General features: G+C 41.1%; 1 long non-coding RNA gene across 1 annotated transcript; it reads left to right on the top strand.

The window, feature by feature from the left end:
* The first annotated feature begins 7214 nt into the window (after positions 1-7214).
* Positions 7215-9449, top strand: LOC120552669. Its single transcript, XR_005638062.1, has 3 exons — positions 7215-7344; positions 9141-9160; positions 9360-9449. It is a non-coding gene; the product is annotated as an uncharacterized LOC120552669 (long non-coding RNA).
* Positions 9450-27873: the final 18424 nt, after the last annotated feature.

Here is a 27873-nt window from a genome sequence, read left to right as displayed (position 1 = left end):
TTACAAGAGAGACTTGCAGTCACAACTTTGTTGTGCGCCGCTGAAAATAAAAGACATCGACCATCGGGCGCGCCGGCAGGATATTACGTCATTTGACGTCACGATGGCGCGCGCCACCTTGGATGCGGCTAGTATAATTTACCTTTGACAACTGCAGCTCCAGTCCGGAGAGAATGTGCGCCGCGTTATGGCCGTTATATACTAGATGCATCCAAGGTGGCGCGCGACATTGTGACGTCAAAATTCCGTAATATCCGGCCGGCGCGTCCGATTTATGGCGCGCGAGCCGAGGTCGTGCACGGCTCTGAATGAGTTCGCCGACAACCGGATGCCAGGACTCTCAGAGTGACTGCAAGTCTCTCTGGTAAACTTACTGGGTTGAGATGAGCTCTTTTATGGTGAATGAAAGGCTTGATCCGACGAAGCAGCTCACTGAATCAAATCGAAGCATTGACGGCAATGCTGCTGCCAGTTCTGCCGTTATTTACCTTTTTCTTCTTCTTCTAGTCTGTAGAAAGAGCAACGTCGGTAATATTTGCTCATTAGCGCCACTGCTGTTTAGGAGAAGACTGCAACTAGTGTCGCGACCACCAGCGCAGGTATAAATACTCACGGCGATCTCATGACGTCACATTTGCATGTGCCAGCTGCGCTGCGTCCAGTATATAACACGCTTTATCAAGCGCAACGCTTCAGCTCTTGGACATCAGCCACGAGGAGGAAAAGGTGATAGTTTTTTTTCTAAATTATTGTTTAATCCAACGTAACGTAATGCAACGCAACAAGGCATGGTAGTGAGGGCTCGCATGTTTGTAGTGGAGGCACAAACATGCGGGGGATTGAGCCCTCACTACCACCCTAAGGGTTTCCGCGGGTCCTACGAGTCTCAGATCTACTGCAAACTTGCCGCATGTCTTGCAGGGGGCCCAGATAGGTATGCTGTCGAATTAGGTGCATGTAGCTAGGTGCCAGCTAACTTAGTATTGTTTGTAGCATGGTTGCTATGGTAACATACGGCAATGTGAGTCACGTGGTGTTATGTCAGCAGGTAGTAAAATCAGCTGTTCTTCACCTGGTGTGTGAATGCCGCTTGATATCGATAAAATGCATTGACTCAATGTTTTTAGGACTGTAGGAACATTCCACTGCTTGTGTTAGCTGCAATAAATATGCACAAACCAGCATTTCTCTCTCTCTCTCTCTCTCTCTCTCTCCTCTGCTGCGGGACAGGACTCATAGCACAACTTGAGTGAGTGAGTTGGACAAAGACAAGACAGAGAGAAAAGTCTGAGAAACTAGTGAGTCAGAGAAGGTTATTTATTGGTGCTGTTATGATAATGAGGTGCTGTAAAAAGAGCAAAGCAGACAGTAAAAACAAAGCTTACAGTAGATGTGGGTAAGTTTGGAGAAGCAGCAGGAGCACCGCTGCAGGAAGCTATGTTATAAATGTAACATAACTGCTGTGTAAGAGGGCAGCTGCAGCTAAACATATTTTATCCACTGAAAGAATATCAGTTCACGTCTACTGTACTGTACTCTCCAAAGCCTAACTTCCATTTACTAAATGTGTATTTCATCACGTCCATTATGTCATTTCTGCACTGCTGTTGCACCAAGCTAATGTTGTTATTTGGCCATATTGGTTGTTTACTTGAACAGTGCCATGTCTTAAACTAATGTTACTGACTGTTGTTACTGTTGTCTGTTGTTACAGACTGTTTCAGTCTGTAAATCCTCTGTTATTTTCTGCCCCACACTGAAGCAATAATACATTTACCAGTGATGATCTTCACTGCATATTACTGCTGATTAAATACATCCTTCATCAGTATTTTAAGTTTTACGTCAAGTACTTTAGTAAAAAAATACTGATTATACATAAAAATACTTTTTATGTATGCCCCCTTTTTTGTATTTGCTTATTTCTCATCTATGTCTCAGCATAAAGCCTTTTTACATTACATTTATGTCACTCAGAAAAACCAGTCCTATTTCAAGGTGGCTGCTGAACTCTGACCTTGCGATTGACACCTCAGTTGACAAATTATGACCTTCCATGCCCTGTCCACTGCCTACAATAGCTAATGAGTCTGTTTTAAAGGGAAGGGCAGATATGTGGGTTTTCATGGTAGATTTATGGCTCAGAGAGAAATCACGTAAATAAGAGTGTTCAGGGCTTGAAGTAATAAAATTGGTTAAAATTAATATATTTGACCTAAATATGAATATTAATGGGTTAAATATAACTGATATTGATAACCACTACCCATTATTTATATAATATTGATAGGGGGTGGTGGTTAGTATTTTGTATTGTATTTCCTATAGCAGTATGACTTATATTGTACTGGCTGTTTCCATGTGGTCTGACTGTTACATTCTTATTTCAGAGTCAGGACACAGCAGGATGACCATTTCAGCAAGGACTACTACTCCTTAATCAATCATGGTGAGTAGTGTGCAAAAAGGTCCAAAATCATGGTTACACAAACATGGACACATCCTCAGTGCTTTTGAATTACAGAATGACTGGGACCACCAGACTGTTTTAGAACGCATCAGGGATGGCTTTGGTGAGAACATTCCAGACAATGTCAGGTAAATGCCTCTTTTTTCCTCTTATTTTGATGATTATTATAAACATTTGCTCAGCATTTGTTTTAAAATCTACTTGATTCAGTCACAGAGGTAATTGGAGCAAGAGGCCAAAGTGGCGCCCCTACACACACACAGTAACAACGACAATGACTAACAACGAGTATACAACACACTGTTGTGCTACACTTTACTGTCTGCTTTGCTCTTTTTTTTGTTGTTGTAATATCCCCATCTTCTTTCTAGCCTCCAGTTTCTCATGGCTTGTGGAAATAAGCTGGTGTTCCCTAAGCTCCAGGATGGTCAGGAGCTGAATGGGATGCTAATTCACAAGGTCTTTAAAACCAAAGACCTGTATGTGAGACCATCAAGGACCCTTTTAGTACGTTTGCGATTGTGTTTTTGTTTTTTACCACTTAATAAAATTGTGCTAAATATAATATATATAAAAAAGGAGAAATGTATATTTTTCTTTCTCTGTTTAAGATTGACTCCGAAGAAGAAAGTGACTGTTCTCCCATTACTACCAGATCAACATTAAGCATGCGTGCAACTAAGGGCAGCGATGATGATTGTGTTGAAGTTGATGGTCCTCAGATTCGCACAGACATGAGCAGTAATGGCACCGTAGAGTAATGAGGAGTAACGAGTATCCCAGTACTAGCAGTCATGATGGCGATGGCAAACCTGGCACTAGTACTGGTCATGAAGACAGCTATGGCTCCAATCACACTGTCAGCAGTAGTGGTCATGATGGAGGCTGCCTTGCAAGAGGTGATGGGAACCCTGGCACCAGTGGTGATGATGGAGGCTACCTTGCAAAAGGTGATGGGAACCCTGGCACCAGTGGTACCACAACTGATCATGTTGGTGACTACGCTTCATATTTGACACTCTTCCGCCTGACTCTTCAGATGATGAGGAATTAAACCAAGCCATAATTGCCAGTATGGAGAGTCAAATGTGAGTAGCACACACATAGTATGTGAGCTTGACAGATCAGGATAACTCTCGAGAATGATGTGATCTCATAATTGATATGAATCCTTTATCCCTTACATTATCACATCCATGTTTTGGATTAAATGGTTGCTTACAACAAGTTGTTGTAAATTATGTTACATCAATCAGTCTGATCATTCATTTTTGAATTTGTGTTTATAGTGCAGAAAAGGTCCTGGTCCAAGAGATACAGCTGTAACTGTCAAGCAAAATTAGCACAAAACCGCAGTGCAAATTTAAAGGGGTGATAGAATGCAAAACCGATTTTACCCTGTCATAGTTGAATAACGACAGTTCGGTGGGTAAATAGGACATACATAGAAGCTCAAAGTCCCACTGACACCCCTTTACTATGAAAATTTCATATTTTGAAACTGCCGCTGAAAACGGGCGAATCCCAACAAAGCTGGAAGTTGACGTCAACCTCCCAAAAACCGGAACCTTTGTCAGCCCATGGGTGTATTAAGAGAACGGTCACGCCCCAACATTTACATAGGCTACACAACTGACCTGAGATCAGGTAGTCTTCAGAATCTAGGTCGCGCATATCTCTGCTATTCCATTACAAAATTCACTTCTGAACTTTTTTATGCGAGAAATCAACTATGTAAGGCTCAAATATGGGCCACTTTACGAAAATGGATGGCTAATTGCAAATTTTGTCCAACTGTGTGTCGGAATTCAGCTGCCGGTGCTGCCTGTGTTGCTGCCTCGCCGCCCGACCTGCCTTCCTTCACACACCCCGGCCTGCTCTGAGGTACTTGGAGCTCCGTCACGACTGGCAGCCCACAGCACTCCATACCCGCGCAAAGTCACCGGTTTTTGGATAATGGACTACTAAACGCTGGTGCTCTGACAGAGCTCCAGGGCTTGCAGCTCCCCTCTTCCTGCTAGCTAAATGCCGGTGTGTGTGAGTGAGAGCACGGTCAGCGTGCTTGTTACGCCAGCAATCTGTTACCACAGGTTCCAGTTAATCTTATAATGTGTGTAATTATAATGTGTTGAGTTATTTAAACAAACTATTGGGGAAATAAACGCCGCTTGTCAGCGAGTCTCATTGATAGAGCTGGATGTAGCTCTATCAATGAGAGCTAGCTAGCCTCCTCTTAGAATTCCTCTGGAATTCACAAATATTCATTATCTTGAAATCGGACACCGTTGTTAGCTTTATAAAACCTTTAGGGAGATGTTGTATAAGTGGCGTGACGAAATTCAAACTGTAAATATAATCGAATTAAGGCGAAAAGGAAGCTAACTATCCGTGATTTGTAGCTAAGATTGAAGGGACAGTCGCAGCTAACGAAACACCTAGTTTTCACAAATATTCCTTAAATTGAAATCGGACACCGTTGTTAGGTTTATAAGACATATATTTAGATGTTGTGTAAGTGGCGTGACGAAATTCAAACTCTAAATATAATCGAATTAAGGCGAAAAGGAAGCTAACTATCCGTGGTTTGTAGCTACACATAGCTAGGATTGAAGGGACAGTCGCAGCTAACGAAACACCTAGTTTTCACAAATATTCATTAAATTGAAATCGGACACCGTTGTTAGGTTTATAAGACATATAGTTAGATGTTGTATAAGTGGCGTGACATGTGTGTAACATGTGGTAACAGATTGCTGGTGTAACAAGCTCGCTGACGGCGCTCTCACTCTCACACAACGGGCCATTTAGCTAGCAGGAAGAGGGGAGTTGAAGGCCCTGGAGCTCTGTCAGGGCAGCGGTGTTGGTAGTCCCTGCTGTGGGCTGCAGCCGTGACCGAGCTCCAAGTACCTCATAGCAGGCCGGGGTCTGTGAAGGAAGGCAGGCCGGGCGAAGAGGCAGCACCGGCGGCTGAACTCCGACACACAGTCTTACCAAATTTGCGATTAGCCATAAATTTTCGTAAAACGGCCCATATTTGAGCTTTATATAGTTGATTTCTCGCTTAAAAAAGTATCAGAAGTGAATTTAATAACGAAATAGCCCGATAAACAATTTATAACTTTGCAGTGTCTGAAATATGAGAGTCTCCCATGTGTTTCTATGTAGTTTGCTCAAACCAATCAGCGCGTAGCTCATTCTGAATATTCATCAGCATACCATATTTGGAAGAAAAGCTCTTGTTCCAAATAGAGCCATATTCACAGGGTAGTTAAGGGCCTAATAAAATATCATTCGGGCAATTTTCAGCCCAACCAATGTTACATACCCCATTAGGAGACCTTAAGGAACAGTGTAAAATACCCTATATAATCATTCTATCACCCCTTTAATATAAATCGCTCTGCTGTCTGGGAGGGAGCCATGCAGGGCTTCCAAATGGTATCCTACGACCCCAACTTGTTGATCTGTGTAAAATTCTCCAATGACATGGGGATTTCTCCCTCTGAAGGAGTTGATTTAGGAGGCCCAAGAAGGGAATTCTTAAGGCTGCTGATGGAGACTATTGCCAGGTCACCCATGTTTGAGGGAAAAGAAAATGGCAAGAACTTGGCTCTTGACAGTACTGGTAATGCCAGGCTTTTCTAAAAATTCATAATGTGAGCCATTTTAATTGATAGTGATTTTGACATGCAACTTGTAGCTTTTGAACTGATTTACAGTTTATTTAATATTATACTGGAAATCCCATGGTTTCATGTAGTAGCGTGTCTTAATGTATGTCCTCAAATAGTGACAGGGGCCTTTACTTATCTCAACTGCAGAAAGTACCAGGCTGGGATTGTTTTAGAGGCAGGGCTTTAAGCATATTTTAGTATGAAGCGTTTTAATCTGCCCCTGTTTGCCCTGTTACAGTTACTGCATTATGTGGTAAATTCAAACTCAGCACTTTCTGTATCTGTTTTCTACAGTTTCATGAAACATTTGCAGCAATGTGTTGTGGAAATGTTTGACTTGCAACGTTCCCATATGGCCCTTGAAATTTGGCTACTGTCATCTTGTGGAACATGTATGGTACTATAAAATCCAGTTTTGCTAAGAAATGCATCCACAGTGACTGAATTTGGATCGTCACACTGAAAAGGAAAAGTCAGTATTTTTCACCCTGGACCAAGCAAAATTATATTGCTGAATTTATTAGATTAAGTTATTGGAAATGTACATCATCCTTGGCATGCATATTATATTGCAGCTCACAACTCATGTTTTAGACCTAGCTTTTATTTGTTTGTGTCAACCATGGCCCCCGGTCATCATTCGAGACCCGGCCTTTAATTGACAGCCAGTTTTTGTTTGCCGAAATGTGGTATTTATCAATATTGTTTTTCCTTTCATGCCATTGTTTTGCAGCTCTAAGAGAGGACTGGTACTACAATGCTGGAAAGCCATTGCAGTGAGCTTGGTACATGGCGGTCCACAACCAAACTTCCTCTCGCCAACAGTATTTTGTCTTCTGGTCAATGGTTCAGCAAATCCAAAACTAGAAGACATAGCTGACACAGACTCTTTTTTACTCTTGGAAAAAGTAAAAAAGGTCAGTTGATAGCTTTTGAATGTTATACTGCATTAGAATTAGTTTACATTAAAAGGTTCTCTTATTAGAAGGTTCTCAACTAATAAGAAACTTCCATAACAAGCCATCTTTCTGCTTCTTGTGATGCTAGGTATCTGAAAGTACAACCCTTGAGGACCTTGAGAAGTCAAATGCACCTTTGCTTGACTACTTGGCCAATGCAGGATGTCTGAGGCCTATGCGGTCGATAAGAGACAGGGATTTGCTGGTACAAGACATTGTCATGTTTCAGGTCATCCACAGGGTTCAAGGTAGCCTGACGTGGTCATACTCAGATTCTAGTCAGAATGTGAGTCTGAAACCGCTCCATTGGGCTGTGATTATTGGGCGTGTTCCAACCGAACCAGAAAAAAAAAATGCCTCTGCATTCATTGGATAGACCTCCAACCAATCAGAGCAACAGAACTCAACTCAACCGTCAACAGAACACAACACTGTATATCGTCTCCATAGCAACCACTCTTTGCACAGTGCATTCGTTCTAACTTCCGACTTTTAGACTTTTTTGAAGCTGGATATATCATTTGTTTCTTGTAAATATAAATGTGGATAACGTTAATGATAGTGACATGCTCGCTATAGTCGCATTTCTAGAGATGAATCGGCGAAAACACGTTTTATTTCTCTGATTCACGGCTTTGTTCTAGCGCCGGCGGTCCCTCTCTTCAGTCTCTCTCTGTCTCTCCACCATATAACGCTCTCTCTCTTCAGTCTCTCTCTATCTCTCTCCACCATATAACGCTCTCTCTCTCTTCAGTCTCTCTCTATCTCGCTCCACCATATAACGCTAGGGGAGCGCGGGGCACAAAGTAACGCGGGGTTAAATGTAACACGGCTTTTTTAGATGGTTGCACAAGGTAGAAGTGGCTGTGCTTCAGGGCATGTAATGACATTGCCATTAGATGTGTTCCAGTCAATTTGGAATTCTGTTTACTTCCGCTGTCTCCGAGAGAGAGAAGAAATTATGTTTTGGCGTAAAAAAAGTATTTTTTTTGGTCAGAAGTATTTTTCGATTTCTAAAGAGTGTGTGAAAGTCAGTGTATCTAATCTTATATTGCCTTGAGCACCGTCCTCTTGGCTAAAACATCGTACCATTTTAAAAGATGTGACCATCGCTTAGCGAGTGCTAGCCAGTCCTGAGGTAAACGCGTCACAGCGGGGCTAGTTGTAACGCGGTGTTACAACTAAGCCGCACCTATAATTATATGCCATTTCTAATCCACAAAGTCTTTAATTTGCATTAATGTTTCAAAACCAATATTTTGAAAGTATTTAAGTACAGCGTGAACAACTATGTATTGCATTTCTTTTGTCCACAGAATGAGAATTTATTTTATTATTATTTTTTACATTTTTTTTTTTTTTTTTATATATATTATTTTTTAATAGATCCATAAATTAAACTATTATATTATGCAGAGTTTAGTAAAGACGTGTTTTATTAGGTGTATAGCACAATGCTATTGAATTATTTGTGTTAAATCCAACTTTTTAACAAGTGTTACAACTAACCCTCTATCTGTTACAACTAACCCCGCATATGGGGCTGGTTGTAACATTTCACCTATCGCCACTCTCGGGGGAATTGTTCAAGAACGGTAGGTCCTACAAACAAACTTTCAGTGCACCTTTGTAGCAGAGATATGTATGTTGCTTGTATAAAAATATGAGCAATAAAACTCAAATGGTTTTAGAAATATTTAGCCAAAATCAAAAAGTGTTACTTTGTGCCCCGCGCTCCCCTACTGTGCTTTCGGGCAGTTGTTGAGGCTCCTCCGCTGAGGATTTTAAAATGAATGCGCTGTCGATATGTTCTGTAACAGACGCGATGGTGGAATCTACACATCTCAACAAATCCAACCCAAGCGTTCTTTGGTGACGTGGTTGATTCTGTTACTGTTGATCATCTGTCCGACAATCTGATTGGTCCGAACAGATCCTGTTCGGGCAATAATTGCTTCTCAACGGAGCGACTCCAGACCGAACTTCCCGACCTCGAATTTTGTGGGCGGGGCTAAGTTCGGCTGGCATCCAGGCTAGGTTCAAGGTCCATTTCAAAGGTATTCAGTGTTAGTTGTTGTACAGTCAGATCAATCTCAAAACGAGTAATAATTTTAACCATTGACCAACAAGGTATAAGACTAGCTTCACAAAATCTATTATATTTGTTATATATATATGTTTGTATAAAACCAAGGGACAATTTGACAGTGTACAATTGAATTATGATTGTACAATTATTCCATGTTGTTTGTACAGATTCTGTGAAGGACTGAAAACTCTTGGGGTTCTGGACCAAATACGACGACATCCAGACAGGTTTCGACCCCTGTTCTGCTATGAGCCGAACACAGGTGGATGATCTTTTCAGCATTCGTCTCTCTCCAGAAGGGAGCAACAAGAGAGCTGCTGAGGAGATGGTCGTTACTTTCTGGAGGGACTATTTCCAAGCTGCAGAAGGTAATTAATGGTTTAATGGTGAAATAAACTGATGCATCTGTTTTTTTAGTATCATTCTTTTTATTTTATCCTTTTGGTAGTCGTAACATTATCACAAAGCAACCTGCGAATGTTGAAAGATGAAAGACCTGTTATAAATTCATTGCTATAAGAGGCATTCAGATTTTAGACGCTTTGGTTTTGAGAAATGAAATACTCTTACTGGACAATTTATTCAGTATCAGCTGATGTTAATTGCTTTAGAGATGATTCACATACACATTAATTGGACCAACTACCAGTGATAATATTTTTGTTTTTATAGAAGAAGAAGGGCCATCCAAACTAGAGAAGATATTGGCCTTCACAACTGGAGCATCGGCTTTTCCCCAACTCCTTCTGTCCAGTTCATTCACAATGGAGATGATGGCTTCTCTACATCAATGTTCCCTCTTGCTAACACGTGTGTTAACTGCATCAAGTTGCCACTACATGTGTCTTACCAACTGTTCAAGGAGAAGTTTGACTTTGCATTAGGAAACACGTATGGCAGGGCATGAACATGTCATGCTCTGAAAACTTTTTCTGTCTGTGTCTCACTTTCTCGGTTTGTCTCTACCTTTCTGCTGTCTCAGTCTGTTTTCTGAAAAAAGTTTAAAACAAGACAGTTATTGTTTTCATTTCTGAATGCCGTATGCAATATAACTTATGTATTTTATATAGTTTCACCACAATTCAGTTGACTCACTCAGCCTATGTTTTGAAACATATTTACATTTATTTCTAACGGCATGTTTCATATTCTTACCAAACTTTCTTTTAACATATACTTGTTTCGACAGTTAAAATTTAAACAATTAAGCTGAACATATGCTCTGTATCCCTTTCTGTGACTCACTTTCTGTCTCTTATTTGTCTATCAATCTGTTTGCCTCTCTGATGTGTCTGTTTCTCCCTCTGCCTGTTTAAGTCTCTGTTTGTCTCTCTTGTCCTGTCTTTGAATGTTCGTTCCTTTGACAAAATGTTTATCATATTCATTTATTTTTCATAAAATGTTTTACAATGTTTTAACAAAACTTTAATTCACAGAATACACTGCATAAGTGAAGAAAACATTTTAACAAACCTTAACATAACTCCCATGTTATTCACTGAAGGAAGTGAAGAAAAAACATCTATTCCATGGTTCCCATCATTTTCAAGTGGGTTCACTTGTTGAATAATGTTCATTGTGGTCTCATTAATAGTTACATCTTTGTCTGGAATTACAACATTATTATTGGTTTGAAGTTCAGGTAATGGCCCTTCTTCATCAATGCCATAGTAGTTATTGGCATCAAAAATGCTGTTTATAGCTTGATGGATTCCTGCATTATTAATGACACCTGAATGCCAAGCAGGAGATGTGTCTGCCCCCCTTGTGTGGAGAGGCCGTGGTTGTTCCATTGATTGATGAATTCTGTTACTGCTCTTTCAATCCTTGGTAAATAAACATAATGCAGACAAAACAAATGTAATTCATTCAATGAATCCAGTACACCCTGTTCCTCCATGAAGGTAAAGATGTTTATAAAGTGTCTAGATACAACTCTATTGAGTTCTGCCCATAGTCTCTCAACCCTTTGATTGTGTACTGATACACCTGTAATAACACTGTTCAATCCTCTTCTTTCCAACATAAAACGGGCAACATTTATATTTTCCATACCATGGTCACATGCCCTTAAGGGCAAGCCAAAGTTCTGTACTCTTCCTAGAAATAATGACAGGACGGTTGAGGCTCTGTTGTTTGACAAGCACCGTATATTAAGCTCTCTATAAAGCCTCTCCTGATGTAAATAGTCAGACTCCTCTCTTTGCAGCCTCTCAATGCATTGTAGAGCACTAGTAAAAAAAACAACATCCTCCTCATTGTCTCTCACTTAAAAAAATAAAGCTTGGGCTTGAAAATAAGGAATATCAGATGAACATACATTGTGGTTGAAGCAAGGGTTGAAGTACTTCAAACTCAGAAAAAGCACATGCACTTCCCTGTGTGGAGTCTTCCTGTTTCCGTCAGATGACAGGAAGGCCTTCCTTTTTAATTGTAATTTTCATATTCACTACTGAACTGTTAAGTTTACAATTCTATATCAGAGCATTTCAGCTGTGTATATGAGCACATTTTTTGTAGTTTATGCAAAATGTTGTGCGTGTAAGAGAGCTTTTCAGTAGTCTTTATAAAAGTGTTTCACTTGTATGTGAGAGCTTTTCAGTAGTGTATATAAAAGCGTTTCACTTGTATGTGTGAGAGCGTTTCACTTGTATGTGTGAGAGCTTTTCAGTAGTGTATATAAGAGCGTTTAACTTGTATGTGTGAGAGCGTTTCACTTGTATGTGTGAGAGTGTTTCACTTGTATGTGTGAGAGCTTTTCAGTAGTGTATATAAAAGCATTTCACTTGTATGTGAGAGCTTTTCAGATGTGTATATAAAAGCGTTTCACTTGTATGTGTGATAGCGTTTCACTTGTATGTGTGAGAGAGTTTCACTTGTATGTGTGAGAGAGTTTCATTGTATGTGTGAGAGCTTTTCAGTAGTGTATATAAGAGTGTTTCACTTGTATGTGTGAGAGCGTTTGTGTGAGAGCGTTTCACTTGTATGTGTGAGAGCGTTTCATTTGTATGTGTGAGAGCTTTTCAGTAGTGAGTGCGAGTGAATAATCTTCCAGTTGTTTATGTGAGAGTGTTTCAGTACTGTATGTAAGAGCATTTAACATGTGTTTGTTACAGGTAATTCTGAATAATGTCCCTGACGGCCCCTCATATGATCCCATGTCCTTCTTCACTGCATATTACTTGCTCAGGTATCACATGAAGTTGTATATGCAGGGTAAGATCTTGACTGCTGTCTCAACATCCAATGCCATGGATGGATGAAAACTCTAAACTGGTAAGTGAAGCTTCAGTTTAAAAGGTTTTATTACAACTGGTTTCATTATAGCACAAGCTTTTTTCCCCCGAATAACTTATTTTTTAACGTTTTTCTTTACTGCACATGCTTTTTTGACCGAAAACCGTGTGGCTAAAATGAGCCGAACAATACATACATGCCCTGAACCATGACTAGCAGGCCAAACGGTTTGGATTTTTTACTTAAACTGTTCCGCCCCTTGTAACTTCCCATGATGAAAAAGCAAACTCACAAGTTCCATTTTAAAGTGCCCATATTATGAAAAAATCACATTTTCTGGGATTTGGGGTGTTATTTTGTGTCTCTGGTGCTTCCACACACATACACACTTTGAAAAAAATAACATCCATTCTGTTTTGAGTGAGATACGGGTTTCTGAATGTGTCCTGCCTTCAGTCTCCGGGTGACCTGTTCAAAATCTGCACGGCTTTCTACGTAACTAGCCGAGACAAGGGGCCTAGGGGGCTAACCGTTAGCATGTTAGCATTTAATTTGAAAATTAAACCAACACAGTCTCACTCCCTACTCGTCAAATGTATGACGCATGGTCAAGGACCCTGGCGTCAAGTTTCAACGAAATAGGGGTACCCTTGACGTTATTTTTCGACGAGGGGGTCCGTCAGATAGACATTCATGTTATTCCCTCACCGTCGGATATCGACGAAAGAAAAAAACACGCCCCCCGCCCCTTAACTCGAAATCTGTGACAGTTATTATTGGTATTTTTAGCCCAATAACCACTGTTTTAATCAACATTATTCACGAGATATTATCATGGTTTATATGTATTTATTTTAATGTTATTATTTTGGTCTATTTCGGCCAGGGAAGCTGGGTTGCTTTTTTGTTGATTTATATTTTTTAAACTATAACGCTACATCTATCAACATTTATTTAGATGTTATCATGGTATTCATTTCTTTATTTTAATAATATTATTTCGGTCTTATTACCGGTGAAATATTACAGTATATGCTGTAAAATTGAATTGAAAATAAATAAAATTGAATTGTAATTAGAACATTACGATATGACCCGAGCTGGACGCATTCAAATCCGCTGCCCGATTCTTTGAAATGAATGGCCGCATTGCATTGGGGGATATCGGCTTTGAATGCGTCCTGCTAGGATCATGTCGTAATGTTCTGTATTACAGCATATACTGTAATATTTCACCGGTAATAAGACCATGCGTCATACATTTGACGAGTAGGGAGTGAGACTGTGTTGATTAAACCATGTAAATGGTGTTCCTGGCGCGAGGTGCGCGAGCCATCAAATTACGTCATCACGGGCGCCGTTTTCAGCGGGAAGGCTCCACAAGTTGCTACAGCGCGTGGTCGTGCACCTCTGAATATTTGTGCTTTCAGTTCAACATGGTCGGCTTGGAAGACTGGCCAAACAGGTTTGCCTTTACAAAGATCTACTTAATGTACAGACCACAGAGAGTCAAACAGCCTTAAATATGTGGTCAGGGAGAGACCTCACACTGGGAAAAGACAAAGCATTTTGCTGGAGAGTGTGGAAAAACATGACAGATCGTTTTGTCAAAGCAGTACGTCTGTGTTTATAATGGAAGTGTTTACTACTGTTGCCATCCAGTCTGCTTTCCTTTACTTTATCTTTCTTGCTTGCATAGTCACAGATTAATTTGCTTGTATAGTATATCGGAGAATACCACAACAATGCGTATCTATGTACTGTGATCCACCTAGTATTTTTGTGTGTGTGTATATATATATATTATCATATTTTCTCTAACCAAAACCAAACCTTAAAGTTGTTGTCCGTAAGATTTTAGTTAGGTTGTTTCTAGCAGCAACTTTGGCGATAAGATGTAATTGCAGGCAGGTGTCAGGGGACATCAGTAGATTGGCAGCTCTAGCTCATTGCATGAAGTCCACACCATAGACTGTTAATATTACATTACATGTCATTTAGCTTACACTTTTATCCAAAGCGACTTACAAGTGTTATATATCAGAGGTAACACACCTCTGGAGCAAGGGTTAAGTGCTCTTGCACATTGGTTGATGTACCACAATGGGAATTAAACCCAGATCTCCCACACCAAAGGCATGTGTCATATCCACTGCGCCATCATCACTCATAGTAACTGACAGAGCATGTGTGAAGTCACCCACTGGTTTGTGGAGAGCTGCTGTGAGGCCTCGAATTTGCCGTTACAGGCGATGCCATCTTGGTTGCATTACAAACGGATGTGACGATTTTTAGACGAGAGGATGGAGCTGGGGAGGAGCGAGGGAGGTGACTGACTGAAGCTGCGAACACTGTAAACACCCACCTGCTCCAGCAACCTGACCGCAGCTGCGGCTAACATTAGCTTACATAATTTGAGGTAATTTAAGTTAAGTGTTAATGTAATCATAGTAGCTCATTGCATACATGTCCACAGTGTGTTACATATAAGAGGAGTAACAATGTAATTTAAATTTGTCTGATGTTACTGTGTAAAATGTCTGTAATGTTAGCCAATTTTGTTATATAATTAGTTTACATTTTCCTAACTTTAACTTTAAGGGTCAGTAAAATGCAAAACGAGGATTGGTAATGCCGTTAACGTTATCTAACTATTAGAAACTGTATAATGTAGGTAAGACTTTAGTAACCATAATAGAACAATACCGTTTTATCATAGAAATATTAATGTTATAGTCTTGCTAACTGCTGGTGCATTTTCCTTGACATGTTGTTCAATAGCCAGATGGAAATTCTCATTTAACTAAGTTAACGTTACACCCAGAACAAGACTGTTATTAATGTGTATTATTTTTCCAGTTAAATGAAGTACAGTTCAACGTTATGCTATTGTGCGTTAATATTTAACTATGAGGCGCTCAAATATGTAGGAGTCATTTTTCTCTTTCAGAAAGTTATTGAGAGTGCTGGCATCTCCACATACACAAATCCCGGAATAGTTATTTTTCTATTGCAATTTAATGTAAATCAATAACTTTTTATCAGACTTTTTGTATAACTAAGCCAAGGGAATAATGCATTTTCAGATAACCGTTTGTACTGCTGTTCATTTAGCCTTTCTCTGTAGCCTACAATATGATACATTTACTATTACAATGTGTTTTTCCACCAGTCACAGTCTGGATCATTGGGGACAGCTACGTGCACTGCATGAAAAGTGGGATTTCCGTCCCCGTAAACGCCTGTAAACGCCTGGAAATCCCCCTAATTTTCGGCAGTTATCGACAATTTACAGGCTGCGAACGTCACGTTCGTCTGTGCCACATATTGTCGGAAACGAACCATGACGTATATGGAGAGCCCCCGCGGAGGTGTTAATGGATCTAATTAGAATATGAATAGGCGCACGGCCAGAGAACGTCTGGCCTGGCTGAAATTTCACTCACTCACTTGGCTGAAACCACTACTTTTAAACAAGAAAAATCTCGCGTGATTGGTTGACAGGTCTGTCACCGGGTTAGGTTATTGGTCAACCTGGGCCATTATTATTATAATAAAATTGTATTTATATATATATATATATATATATATATATATATATATATATATATATATATATATATTTATTTATTTATTATATGCATTTCATATATGCTATGTTGTATATTCATGTCATGATTATCATAGTTAAAATGATTTGCCAGGAACGTGCTGTTTATTCAAAGATAGAGCTTTATTGACACAAAACACAAACGCAATCAGAAAAAACTGTGTACAAAGCATCGGAGACACACAGCACACACAACAAATATCCCTCGCTCACGAGAAGCAGCACCGTCCACATCTAACCCGCGGCCGAGTCGGAGCTGTTGGTAACCGGCAGCATTCGGTCTGAATTCTGTCCATTTAGCAGACGTCTGTGGTGCGTTGTCCTGGATGTCTATGTAGCGCACTTCCAAATGTCCACCTCACCCACAGCCAGCACACTCTGTCTCGCTTCCAGCAGCTGTAAAATCAGTCAATAAAGACAATCAGTACTGCGCAATGCACTGCTTACGGACACAACACATCTATGAATGCACCTGAAAAATATTCACATTAACCAAATGGATCTAGTCTTACCCTCTTTTCTTCTCGACCGACTCCGAGCTGAGCTCTTCACAGCTTCTGCCCGCGATGCCACATCTGGTTGTTTCTAGCTGAAGCTCCTGCGTGCTGTCTCGTAACATGTCTTACAGGCAGCTGGAAAACAATTAAAGAGAGTGGCATGAATAAAAAAAAACATAAGTTACAGTAAAATTAAACAAGGAAAGATGAAAAAGTAAAAAATACTTACACACAATGGCGTAATTATAAGCGTCATGTAAATCTGGACCGGCAGACAGCTCCGAGCAAATATAGGTCACAGCCTCGTTATGAGGCGAGGTTAGTCTGTTAAAAAAAAAAAAATACGGTTAAGATCGGTATCCATGTCCTTATACAGAAAAATTAATGAAGTTCATTCAATGAAAGCATATTCTTTAAATCTTACCCTTGCTCCGGTTAGTAGCGCCTGCTACAGTTTGTCTCCGAGTTGTGAAGACGGTGGACTGCTTTCTGTAATTTACAAAATCAAAAAATACACTTTTATAAAACAACTCACCCGCTCAGCTCTGCCTCAATAATGAATGGCGCTGAAAGCAGCCAGGCTGCCCAGACACACAGCTCTGTGCTGCTCGCGTTTAAACTTGGTGGGGTTTAAAACATTACTGCTAAGTCTAAGTAGCCTGTTTAACATCCAAAGACGGTCACTGTACGATCAAGAGTTAATAAACAGTACAGACTAGCTCGCCGTTTCATTAATAATCATATACTTACGTTGAATTTTTCTTTCTGTGAGCGCATCTCTGGAGCCCCGGAGGAGATATGGAGGAGAGAAAAAAACGCTCCAAATGTCTCGAACAACTCCTGTGTGTTTCCAAGTGAAGTTTGACAGAGTGTACAGATAACTCTTTTACTAGTTGGCCTGAAATATTCCCATATTTCGGAAGCTTTTGCTCTAACTCTCGGACTCATCTCCCGCAATCTCCCGCCGCTATTTTCAAATGGAAGCAGTGAGGGCGGGGTAGAGTGATAGAGAGAAACAAAGAGGAGCTGATTAACCAGCAGGGCGCGAACAGCGCACACACTGGTGTGGAGGTGAATTACAGTGAGATTTTATGGAACACTGGGAAAGTTTAATAACAATAGGACAATTGATGTCTAGATTATGAGGCCATTTGAGCAGAGCCAACAGCTTCATATGCCATGGACATGTGAATATGGTGCTGGATTTGCCAGTATTTTAAGAACACAAATGGTTGGGACCTTGTCATGCAATGACAAACCTGATATGCTTTATGTGAAGCCCAGTGTTTTGGTGTCAGCAGAAAGACTTCTCTTAGAAAACTGTACAGTGGAGCCTCTGTCTCCATTCCACCAGACAATGTTGGATGAGCAAGACCAAAGAAAGGTCACCGTAGTCATGTCACTATGTACAGTGGTTGAGACTGTGAATGAATCATGGATTGCACATTTTACCTTTTTGGCAAAGCCTGATTAAAACTAATTGTTGAAATAAATTATTTTGTGTATCTTTTTTTACATCTAATTAGTCATTACTAATGACATACACAGTAATTAATCTAGCATACTTTCATCAAATAAATCTACTAAAGAGTCTACAATTAGGCTATACTGAATCTGATCTATTTTAAGAGATTTTCTTAAAATTAAGTTAATACCTTTTAGAAAAATGTCACCTGGGGTAAAACTCCCCCTGCTACCCTGATTTGCATTTGAATAGCTCACAGCATTTTAATTTACATGTGAAAGCCTCCCCTAGAATTAGAGGGAGGGGGGGTCATGGGGGGACAACTGCCAAGCAAGGCCCACGTCAATTTCCGACAATTCACGGCAGTTTTCGGTGTTGCCTGTAAATTGCCGTATACAGCCGTAAACCTGAAGTTCCACGACAATCTACAGTGCCGCATACTGACGAAAATCCCACTTTTCATGCAGTGGTGGGGCGCGGAGCTAAGAGAGCGAGACCATGGTGAACAACCTTGGTCTGAATAGAGTCTACATCCATTGGTTCAGCTGGGTAGTCTGAGATGGAGAGCCTTTTCCCCTTCTTCAACCAGTCCCTACGAAGAAGAGCAGCCACGAGGTGTCCTCCTCCTTCTCCTTAACATAAATACACCTCAGAACAGTTTATTCCCCCAAGCTGTGAGCCTGCTACATATAAAATGCCTCAAGGTATAGTAAATAAAACAAAAACAAAAATTGTAGTTAATTGAAAATGCACTAGCTGCTGTTTATCAGTGCAGGTTTATTGTAAATTCATTATACCAGAAAAGTATGATGACAATTTTAAAAAGGCATGTTAAACAATTTAATCAATTACCATAACTGTTATGATTAAATCTAATGTGTATAAAAGAAAGAAAAAAACATACAAGGACACGCAATTGTAACCGGACACGTGGAGGGGTGTCGGCTAAATTGTATTACAGGTTAAAATATTGTCAACGCCACCTTGGGACTTTCACCCAAAGAATATCCAAAGCTTTGGATTCAAACCAAGGGGCAATCTCCCGGGGTGAGCAGTGATGCACATGTGGAAGTGCCAAAATACTGCATTTCATCAAGTGGCCGCTTGAGGCTGGCTCCAGAAATGGGAGTCAATTTCCATAGTTCAATGTTAAAAATGCCAAACTTTACAGTAGATTTAAACATGTTTACAGCTATTAAGTTTAAAACATTAACACAATGCTGATAACAATGTACTTTTAGTTTAGATGTATTCAATGTACACTGCAGCTGGGCGAAAGGGATTGTATCAATACTGATTAGCCCTAATCAACATCTGTCTGCTTCACACCATCCTAAGCTTCTAAAAAATAATTACATTTAGCATACAGGAGGAAGCCTTTGTCCTCACAGGAGGAGACCTTTTGTCTAATCAGTCTTGGAGCCAACCCCTGCTGTCGCAGACTAGATTAGAAACAAAAGATTGTGTATTCCTGCAGCCTGAGGGGGATTGACTTCCACACATTAGAACCTTTCATCTATAAATGGGAGTAACCTGGGAATTCAGAGGTGCATCTTTCTTTTTGAGGATGACTGACCAATAAAGAGAGTTTTCATCAAAGGAACCGCCCACATGTCGAGGAGGATATAGTGGACAAGCAGAGAGTCGGAAAGGACTGTTAAATGTGACTCCACAAGGGGGAAGCATCTTTTCAGTCCGCTGCAGCATTAAATCCTGTTTTGTCATGTCATTTATGTCAATGTTTATTCAGTCTTTTTGTTAGGGGAGGGGCGTTTCCAGGACTTGAGGAGGTTCGGGGCTTAGCCCGGACTCAATAAAATAAAGTGAATGCAAAACAGCAATTGGCTTGCCCAGCTTGTTAATAGCCAGTGTATGTTCGTTTTAGCTTCCAGTTTGTAGATGTAAGTTAGATAGCACCAACATTTGGCCTAATCATAACTGGCCTGGCAAACCAAAGGCCAAGGTTTTGTTTCCAGATCTGGTGACTTACGATGTGGGGGGTCTGGGGGTCCACCCCCATAACATTTTTAACATTAAACACTTCATTTCCTGCATTCAGTTGAATTTTTATGCATTTATTTCTACCTTTTTTCTGAATCAATTTATGCTGGAAATATGTAAAGGGAGACATAGGGGACAATTCAAAATATAAAAACATAATGGACTATATTGCAATACGCCTCTCAGGCATTCTGTATTGCTTTCAACTATTCTCCTTTGGATCGACTTTTCTATTTTATATCTGAGTCAGCACACATGTAGCCTATAATTTACTATTCCCTCCTCTTTTGCATATTTTGTTGGGGAAGTAACCTCCTTAAATGTGCACATGACAATTATTCACCTAAATGATACATCAGTTAATTTTAATGAATTAATAAAGCCCTGGACTGCAATATTTCAGATGTGTTTGAGCAAGATTTCTGCTCATGTTCAAAACTTTGTGCACATTCAAAATATAACTCATCCCATCTGTGTTCTCTGTGATTTGGAGGAGTCGTGGAGGAGTACATAAACTTATGTTGTCTTTTCTTTCACCTTATACTCAAAACTTATTCACTGTAAAGGGGAATCTAACTCCATAAGGATGGAGTTAGATTCCCCTTTACACCTTGTAGCATGTAACAACCAGAAACACCAGCACATTAGATTCATCCCCAAAACATGTAGGCTAAGCACTGTAATGCAAGGTTAATAGAGCTGAGTCCTTATAGTTGCAATTTCCAAGTTGAACCACTTCTCACACCACTTTAACTTGAATGTAGCCTAATGGTAGATCGCTTCTTAGCTTCAGCTTGAAAAGTTGCACTTTCAACACAGTCTAATCACCGTTACTTGCAGTCACTATGGCGACAACACGTCATGGGCTTTGCTTATCTGATCTGCTGGATCTTCGAGTCGGTAGCCTACTGCGGCAGCGGTCTTGTAGCCTAGTCTCTCCTACCCGTGCTGAGTGGACGAGGTCTCACTGTAGGTTCATAGTCTTGACTTCTCACAGCGAGACACGGAGAGACTGACGGACGGACAGAGACACACACACAAATATAGGCTACAATTACCACAGTTTTCCACACTCATCCTGTCTCTTTCTATCGGAGAGAGAGAAAGAGAGAGATGGAGAGAAAGAGACCAGCAGAGAGGGGAGGGATTGCTTTGTGACAGGCATGGAGAAATAAACGTCAGGTATGAATGGCCAGGTGATCAGGCACATTTACATAGGCTATTGTCCGGTTTCATATTTGTCAGTTAACTTTTCCAACATTCGGGGCTGAACCCCCGACAAAATCGACTGATGCCGCCTCTGCATCGGACCAAGCTTCTCTCCTTCCTCAGAAATTCAAGAAATATGCAACACAGCGTGGTACAATTTTTTTTTATAACACATTAGATTAAGTTATATTCAGGCTTAAAGTTCTGCATAAATTAGGGCATGGTCACTTTGATTGACAGGTGCCAGTAGTGAGAGACGAGGCTAGCCCTACAGCTAGCTAAAGCTAATTTGACTAATTTTCCATTATCTTTAATGTGACTATTATGTGCCACTGTTCATCACACCCCCAACCGGCCCGTCAGAAACCGCCTACCAAGAGTCTGGGTCTGCCGAGGTTTCTTCCTAAAAGGGAGTTTTTCCTTGCCACTGTCGCAATAGCCACTGCTAATGCTTGCTCTTGAGGGAATTACTGTAATTGTTGGGGTTTTGGAATTTATAGTGTGTGATCTAGACCTACTCTATCTGTAAAGTGTCTCGAGATAACTCTGTTATGATTTGATACTATAAATAAAATTGAATTGAATTGACTCACTGCACTTGACCTACCGGCTGTGGTTTTGCCTTTTGGACAATTTTCAGCAAATATCCAACGCATAATATGACTTGCTGTAAATTTGATTGTACTAACGGACCCTCCCAAGAAGTCTTCTTTTGATGAGTGTAATTCTAATATATTTTTTAACGTTTGTGAGCATTAGCACGTTAATTAGCCATAGACAGAACCCCTTGAAAAGGACGCTAACAGTATGCTAAACCGGATCGCACCAAATCAACATAATTTGTAGTGTTTAAATGTACAGTGATAACACTTAGAACAAAGGGTGTCTGTATGAGGTTGGAAAATAAATAGTCACTACGTTATTACGGTCAACAGTACCGAGTTAATAGCACGGCAAAGCTTTGCACCTCGCCAAAAGAGAAGCAGCTCCCAGCCGGGTGTAGAACTCCGCTGCACTCTGCCTTTCAGTTACACTGACAGTCATGGATGTAAAATAAGACCAGTGACATTATTTTTATCGTATGATAGAATAGGCATTTTAGATTAGGCCATATTTACTTTTAGCCAGGGCGTCACTAAGATTGAAAGACAAGGGGGGCTTAGCCCCCAGGCTATGCAAAACTTTCCCTTGCAAAATCTTACTTACAAACATTATTCTAATGTTAGCTTTTAGATACATCAAATCTGCATGGGGGGAACGTACTTACAGTATCTCACAAAAATGAGTACACCCCTTACATTTTAGTAAATATTTCATTATATCTTTTAATGGGACAACACTGAAGAAATTACACTTTGCTACAATGTAAAGTATTAAGTGTACAGCTTGTATAACAGTGTAAATGTGCTGTCCCCTCAGTATTTTAAAATGTATTTGATTATGTTTTGAGTGAAGTATTGTATTTCGCTACATTACAAATCCTATCCATTACTGAGTTAAAAAAAATTGGAATGACTACACCAGACCATAGACCTTTTTTTGTGCGAACGTATGCAGCTTCTTCTTCTCTGGTTGCAAGTCGCAATTAAAAAGAAGTAGAAGAAGAACTGCAATGTGTCGGACCCATAGACTGTTAATATTAATAATATAATAATAATTAACTAATAACTAATAATATACAGTCTATGATCGGACCCATGGATGTGTCGGCAAGCGGCGAACCGGGCGAGCTGAGCGGGAGACGTTAGCATGGACGTAAATCAGCTGTTATCCCTCAAAAATGACTGATGCAGAGCGGGCACCGACATCTGAAGCTTTGCTAGTTACGTTGCCAAAGCAACAAGGCATCCAGGGATGCAGCAGTCAGGACCAGCTTTGTGATATCCCACAAAAACAGTAAGCCATTTTCTGAAGGGGAGTTTATTAAAAAGTGTATGGTGGACTCTGCTGCGCTAATGAAGCTCAGTGCAAATTCTTTCAGGAAGACGTCATTAACCAAATTACTACTCATTCTTAAATCAAATCAGCTGTGACGCTGTCAGTTAAACCAATCAGACTTGGCCACGAGATTCAAGGGCCAATCACAGCCTTACAACTCTGCTTTAAATCTGTTCTCTCCTTGTGCTGTCAGCTGTCGTTTCAGGCAAAGCACTCGACCCTACTCCTCCCCTGCCGCCTCCGGTCATTGTGTTTCTCCCGGCTGACCACTCCGTTGCCTCTTCGGTCCGGTCTCTGGTCTCCCGCCCGCGACGGGGGCCCGGTCCCACGGCCCTCGGGCCCCCAGGGGCCGAGCGGCGCCAAACCTATCGTTTTTCCCGGGCGTTCCCGAACGGCCCCACATGTTCCCATTCGTCCCGGACGCCGATTTTGGCCACCAGGGGGAGCAAACGCGGAGCAAACGCGGAGCAAAAGCGGAGCAAACGCGGAGAAAACGCGGAGCAAACGCGGAGCAAACGCGGACCGCCCGCGGGACGATCGGGAACGCTTCCGCCAAAGGGAACGCACGCTCCTCCGAAGCGGCCGAAGTGTTCCCGATTGTCGACGGCTCTTCGCGCCCCTCGTCCTAGGCCAAAGGGGAATGCTTTGAGCAAAATGGGAACGCTGTGGGAAATGGCCAAAATTTTCCCAAATGTCCAGACCCCTTCTGGAGGGGCCAGTAGGGACCCTTCACATGGGTCAATATTCCACTGTTAAATGTGAAAACAAAATTATTAGCATTGAAAAATGGCTTTTTGACCTTTTGTCTTATAACTTGGGACACTTGGGAACACTTCTTCCATTTGGGAAGACTTCTGCCATTTCGGAAGGACAATTGGGAACACTGAAAGCCCCTATCAAAGACAAATGTCCCATTTTAAGTAAGTCATTTTTCAAAGTGTCATGCCCCTGGTAGCCTATTTCTGGGAAAGGACATTTGCGAACACTTTTTCCATTTGGGAACACTTATGCTTCTATGGGTGGATGTTGACCTCAAGGGCCCTCAGTCTCACCTCCCAGGCCCAGTAAGTGGCTCCAAGCCTGGGTTAACATGCTCACATGCCAAGTAGCCTGGGATGGGTCAAAAACTTTTTGAATTTTTTTCAATGTTTTTAACCAGAGAAGGGGGAATGCAGAAGCAGTTGACCTCTAACTGCTTGCATCCCCTTCCCTGGTCGAAAAACTTGCCTGGAACACCTCCCTAGGGAGGCGCCCAGGGGGCATCCTTACCAGATGCCCGAACCACCTCAACTGGATCCTTTCGATGCAAAGGAGTAGCAGCTCTACTCAAGGCCAGATTAGTACCCCCAGGGGGCCCTGCGCACTGAAGCACATTGGCCCCCCTCCATCCCATTACACCCACGCCATCCAAAGGAGGCGATAAAAAATCTATTGACAACCAGCAAACTGCAGGCAGCTGATAGAACCTTCGCCCCACCAGACAGACTACACACACACACACACACACAAACACACACACACACACACACACATATACACATATAAGGCCCACCAGGTGTGTGATTTCACATGTCAATATATAGATATAGTATTCACTAAAAATCACCCAAGCAGAAAGCACAATAGTAATTCTGAAACGTGATTGACTGAACATACAACAATGCCATCACACAACACAGCTGAGTGCAGGTTGCAAAATAACAGTCACTAAGTCAGCTGGCAACTTCACAAACTGCAAAAGCCAACATATACTGCACTTGACAACTAAGTCTCACACAGGCCTATAGCAGCATCACAAAATAATGATGCAATACACGTCTGATATGCATGGCATTTCAATAAACTAAACAAAATATGTACATTATCTGGTCACACGGTCACAACAGATTATATTAGCCTACTCAATTTACAGATAGCACAATAGCTCTTACCTTTAGAAATTATTCTTTCTTGTCTTTTTTCTCAAAGTCGCAGATCAAATCCTCAAAGTCAAGCTCCCTCACCAGCTCGCTAAACCCTACTACAAATGCCTTGCTTTGTGTTGGTAGCACTTTACAGGCAAAGCAATAAATGACTCGTTGGACAGTGAATATAGAATCCACTCCTGTGGTACAGTTTTACCATTGTGAAGGTGTCGTGTCAGTGCCTCGTTAGTGAGAGAGTGTGTCTTTCCGCTGCCAGCCTCGTTCCCCCTCCGAGATGCTGGATATTTAGCCGCCCAATTCTGAAAGGCTAATATCCCTCTGAGTATAATATCCTCCCGGACGGTATCTGTAATCGGTTCCCATAGTGCAGGGTCTTCAGAGATCATGGTACCTGAGGTGCCATTACCTTGTTCTGTAATGCTGATGACCGGCCTCATCTCTGTCTTTTTCCACAACAACTTTGCTAAAGTTAACATTAGCTACCATTAGCTGTGGCTGAATGTAGCTGGTAGAAGGCAGCGATTCTTCTAAGCTAACGTTGGCTAGCTCCTCGACATCCTCCTCTTCATCATTCCCTGCTCTTTTAAAAAAGCTATTTATTCGCTTGTACCCTGGATCTCGTTCTTTCGGTCATGACCCAGCCTTCATGAGGGTAGGAACGAAAATTGACCGGTAGATCGAGAGCTTTGCCTTCTGGCTCAGCTGTCTTTTCGTCACAACAGTGCGATAAATTAAATGTAATACCGCACCCGCTGGGCCGATTCTCCGACCAATCTCCCGCTCCATTGTCCCCTCACTTGAGAACAAGACCCCAAGGTACTTGAACTCCTTCACTTGGGGTAAGGACTCATTCCCTACCTGGAGAAGGCATTCCATCGGTTTCCTGCTGAGAACCATGGCCTCAGATTTAGAGGTGCTGATCCTCATCCCAGCCGCTTCACACTTGGCTGCGAACCGATCCAGTGAGTGCTGAAGGTCACAGGCCGATGATGCCATCAGGACCACGTCATCTTAATTATAAATTACCCCACTAATAATGCCAATGATACCAAACTTCCGAAACTGCCAGAAGACAGTACTGGTAAAGAAGAATCAAGAAGCGAGTGAACAGCAGAAGCAGCTACTGCAGCATGAGGCGATAGGACAAGAGCCACACAGTTTATATCCCAGTATATAGCCCAGCTGCGGTTTAAAAGCTATTAGATGTTGTGCTCTGTGTGTGATCTTGCGTATTAGCGCGGTAGCAGCCAAGAGGAGTATCCATCAGGCAAGTGCTATTTAAATATACTTCTGATGTAGTTACAAACTTTCTAATGCAAGTACAGAAACTATTTGTACTACTGTAGAAGTTTGCCTAAAAACTTATTAAGTTATCCATTCTTTCCAACTCTACTCCATTTATGGTCAGTGGCGGGAGAGCCTTTCTGTTCTTACGAAAGTCCACCACCAGCTCCTTCGTTTTAGAGATGTTCAGTTCGAGATTATGGTGATGATACCAGTCCACCAGAGACAGTAGCTCTTTTCTGTAGGCGGATTCATTGTCTGATGACATCAGCCCAACCACTGTTGTGTCGACAGCAAATTTTGACAGAGTTACAATTTGAGTTAGTCATTTGTATACAAAGAATACAGAAGAGGTGAAAGTACACAGTCTTGGGGTCGCCAGTGTTTATGTGCCGCTTTTAAGAGAAGCCTGGTTAGCACTTCAAATTTCGTCCCGGTAATAAGATGGTAATAGTGGGGTAACAGTGTGATAGTAAAGAGGTAATATATAGGTAATAACATGTAATTACCAAAGTAATAACGGGGTAGTACATCACAGTAATAAGATGTAATACTGGGGTAATAAGGTGATAAGAAGGTAACAGATGCAATAACAGCAGAGATTACCTGCAGAGATTTCCAGGTAATCTCTGCACCTCTGTTATTCTGACATTACATGTAATAAAATAGAAACAGGCAGTTTTGCATTTTGAAGCACTGATTCATGGTTGTTACACAGAAACTACCAAAAGCATTTCCAGGTAATCTCTGCACCTTTGGATGATTTGTTTAATCTAATATTACCATGTAATAAAATAGAAACAGGCAGTTTTGCATTTTGCGGCACTGATTCATGGAAATTACACAGAAACTACCAGAAGCATTTCCAGGTAATCTCTACACCCTCTGTTATTCTAATATTACCATGTAATACGATAGAAACAGGCAGTTTTGCATTTTGTAGCACTGATTCATGATTGTTACACAGAAACTACCAGACGTGTTTCCAGGTAAGAAGTCACAAGAATTGAATTTCAGCATTATAATATGGTAATTATCAATTTTAAAGGGGTGATAGAATGCAAAACCGATTTTACCTTGTCATAGTCTAAAAACGACAGTTTGGAGGGTAAATAGGACATACATAGAACCTCAAAATCCCATTGACACCCCTTTCCTCTGCAAATCTCACAATTTGAAACTGCTGCTGAAAAAGGGCTATTCTCAACAAAGTAAACTAAAAGTTGACGTCAACTTCCCAACTCCTAGTCTTTGTCACGCCCCAACATTTGCATAGGCTACACCACTGACCTGAGGTCAGCTTAGTCTTCTGAATCTAGCTAGGTCACGCAGATCTCCAGAGGTCCGCTATTTAATTACTAAATTCACTTCTGAGACTTTTTTATGCAAGAAATCGACTATGTAGAGGTCAAATATGGGCCGTTTTACGAAAGTTGATGGCTAATTGCAAATTTTGTCCAACTGTGTGTTATATTAGGCCAATATTGGCCTGTATGTGGCCTGGACTCTTGTTGA

This window comes from Perca fluviatilis, chromosome 22 (assembly GCF_010015445.1).
Source record: "Perca fluviatilis chromosome 22, GENO_Pfluv_1.0, whole genome shotgun sequence".
In the NCBI taxonomy this organism is placed as follows: Eukaryota; Metazoa; Chordata; class Actinopteri; order Perciformes; family Percidae; genus Perca; species Perca fluviatilis.
The sequence above is the reverse complement of the archived record's forward strand: the minus strand, read 5'-3'. Positions and strand labels throughout refer to the sequence as shown.